The following is a 3,310-nucleotide window of genomic DNA, read 5'->3' as shown; positions in this document are numbered from 1 at the left end:
CAGGTGCTAGCGCCTGGGATCCACTGGGAGGGTGACCTGGTGAGAGATTTTACAGCTGTAGAAAATGTCCTCTACCTTGAGAGAGGCGTGTGACACGGGAGTAAGTTTGCCAAAATTCATCAAACTGTGCTAAGATCTGTGCACTTCACTGAATATAAACATCATTTAAATGTCTACTTCATTTAAAAAACAAAGAAGCTGATTGGAAGTGCTGAGCCCTTGGGTAGCGTTTTCTGACTGTGGTCTCCACTGCAGGTGATCTGGCAGAGCGCTTCCCCGCGGGGTCACTGGGGGTCAGAGTGTGAGGATTTCCACTTGGAAGGTCAGTGGAACTGACCCCAACCAAAATGATCCCCCAGCTCCCGCCTGCTGCATGTGAGGCCTGGCTGCCGGTGTTCCGGGGGCTGCAAGGAGAAAGAGGCGGGGGTCTCCAATATTCAGTACATGCCCTGCTTTTGGAGAGGCATCCCCCAATCCAGAGGCCTCTGCCCGACCCTTTCTTAAAATAAATCTTGGGTTTTCTGCCAGGCTCAGGGAGGGGCAATCTCCCAGCTGTGCAAGCAGTGGGAGTGGAGAGCTGTCTCTGTCCCTGTCCCTCCCATGAGAGGAAGACTAACTGCTCTTGTTTGAAACAATCCTCCTTCACTCCCCTCCAGAAGTATCTGGCATCTCCAGCCTCCCAGCCCGTTGTTGCTTCTCAGCTTTGCATGCTGCTGGCCGTGTTTCAGCTTCTCAAGCTCACCTAGTGGGTTACGGCTCATCCACCAGGTTTCCAGTCTCCCAAATGGTGCTTGGGCCTCCTCCCCTTTTCTCTTTCTGCTTGAGGGTAGTGTCTGTAAAGTGATCTTTACCATCATTTTAGTGGGATTTCAAGAAGAGGCAAATGTATGTGTGTGTGTGTCTGCCACCATCTTTCTCAGTAGTCCAGTCTTTGCACCTTTTATCCTCATGGTTGCAATGTGGCTGCTCCTGCTCTGGGCATCAGATCCACATTCCAGGAAGGAAGAAGGGTGTGTGCCCTGAGACCATCCCCTTTGAAGGGAAATCAAACTGACAGACTTTCTCTTATGTCCATGGCCACTCCTAGCTGCAAGCGAACCTGGTAACTCCTATTTTTAAGAGGGCAGACTTTTCACTCCAACAAAACAGGTTGTTTAAGGAGAATGGATGGTTACACATCCTGCTTGGGAGACAATCACTGAACCGGGGGGAACACAGTGCATGATGAGCTGGTGGGGCGTGAGGGTCAGTACAGCAGGACACAGAAGGAGAGCTGGTTCCTTGAGAGAAAAACAAAGTGCTGGCCCCAGAGGCAAGGAAGGGTTGCTGGCGGGCAGAGAGGACACTGGAGCCCATGGTAGATTCTCCTTGATCATTCACTCCCAGTTCCCTTCCTGCTCCTAGTTCAGTCCCTGACTCCTCTTCTCAGTGCCATCACTGTCCCTGTCCTGCGACCAGAGTAGGAGATCGGAGGGGAGGTCTGCACGTTGCTGAGCTTTGTGGAAAGGTGACCGTGGACCTCTGGGAGGATGATCTCATCACTTTCTGAAAGAGACGTCGAGCTGAGATGCTAACAATAGCCAAGCACGATGCCGGCCTGATTGGAGAAGCTAAAAAAAGAAGCTCGTTCCAAAGCCTCATCAGGGAAGAGAAGGGCCACGAAGGCAGGTTTGCAGGGCTTTAGGGAGGAGGGGGAGAGGGATGCAGAGGGATGGACTGAGTGGCCTGAGTCTCAGCACAGCTGTGGCCATGGGCTGCCTCCATGTCCAGGAACGGCAGGTATGCCATGCACCACTCACCTGCCCCCAAGTTTGCACAGGGCACCTGGGAAGACCTTCAGCCCTACTGGGCCGCCCCTTGAGTACCCTCTCCTTCCACGTCGGAAGGTCTTCTGCTTCCTGGAGCTTGGCCTGCCTTGGGAGGAGGAGAAAATGGCCCGTGTCCCCAGAGAGCTCACGAAGTGCTGGCCTAGGTGAGCACTCTTTGTGCCTCGTGCCATGGAACTTTCGCCATAGCTCTACCCACTTTATAGAAGAGGAAACCAAGGCTCGGAAAATCAAGCTGGCAGACTTCCTCTGGAACTTCCTCTGGACATCTGGAGGGACGTCTTGTCAGCACAGCAGGCTGGACTGGTGAGTTTCCTGCAGCTGGGAGTCCTGGCCAATGTGTTCAGCCCCCTCTGACCTCTCTGCACCCTTGATGTTTTTGAGCCTCATGGCTTGGCTCCCACCAACATCTCCTGTCTCCTCCCCCATGCCCCAAAGGCAGCCGGTGTAGAGGGTGGCAAATGACAACCTCAAGGCCAGAGAGGAATATAACATGCCCACGGCCACACGGCCAGTAACAGGCAGAACTGGGGCTGGAACCCACGTCGCCTGCTTTCTGGCTTCTTCCTTACACCATAGCACAGCAGAGATGGCGTCAGAGGTGAGGCTGAACGGGCCAGCTAAAGGAGAGTGCTCGAACCCTGCCCATGGCCACCAGCACCACACCCGGCTTTCTGCCATCAGCCTGGAGAGAAATAACGAGGCCCAAACTGATCTGCACTGAAAAGGCAAAGTTACAAATAAAGAACAGCTTCAAGCCCTATGATTGGAAACTTTGCTGCGTTGCCATCTGTCACAAATGCCACCGCATTCTTCGTAACCCCCAACGACATTTTCCTTTTCATTTTCAGCTTCACAAAGAGGATGCAGCCCTGCCTCCCAGCAGGAGTCAGTTCTGCTCTGAGACGTGAGGCTCACAATCAAATGAAGACTCCTACTGCTGCATCTTGAAGATAATGATGCTGTCACTCTGGGCCGGAACCAACTGAATGGCAATGAGTGAACAGCCAGCAGAGTGGAGCGGCCACACTGATACAGGTGAGGCTGCAGCACTGCTACAGCCCAGGGCTGGGCAAAACTGCCTTCCTGTCCCCCAGGAGCCAAGGCCTCTGAGATTGGTGCTGGGAGGTCACACAGTGCAGGCAAATCACACAGACCTTGGAGCAGGATCCCTGGCCATGAGAGCTCAAAAGACACAGTCTTTAAAATGAAGACAGAAAACTGTACTTATTGCCACAATAAAGCTGTGTAACAAACTACCCAAAACTTGGGAGCTTCAAATAAGTGTTTATTTGGCTCATAGTTCAGCAGTTTTGGCTGGGCTCTGTGGTGCGATTCTTCTGGTCTTGGCGGAACTCACCCACATGTCTGGTGGGCAGCCAGCTGCTGGCAATGAGGCTGAGTGCTCCTCACCCTCTCAGGCTGAGCTGGGTGTGTCCTTGTGGCAATGGCAGAGGCATAGGAGAGCAACCAGAGGGTACACA

General features: G+C 53.3%; 1 long non-coding RNA gene across 1 annotated transcript; it reads left to right on the top strand.

The window, feature by feature from the left end:
• LOC112633733 lies at window positions 1-3,088 on the top strand. Its single transcript, XR_003121576.1, has 5 exons — window positions 1-100; window positions 256-322; window positions 1,150-1,232; window positions 2,016-2,132; window positions 2,678-3,088. It is a non-coding gene; the product is annotated as an uncharacterized LOC112633733 (long non-coding RNA).
• The last annotated feature ends 222 nt before the right edge of the window (window positions 3,089-3,310 follow it).

The sequence above is a fragment of the Theropithecus gelada genome, chromosome 10 (assembly GCF_003255815.1).
Source record: "Theropithecus gelada isolate Dixy chromosome 10, Tgel_1.0, whole genome shotgun sequence".
NCBI lineage: Eukaryota > Metazoa > Chordata > Mammalia > Primates > Cercopithecidae > Theropithecus > Theropithecus gelada.
The sequence above is the reverse complement of the archived record's forward strand: the minus strand, read 5'-3'. Positions and strand labels throughout refer to the sequence as shown.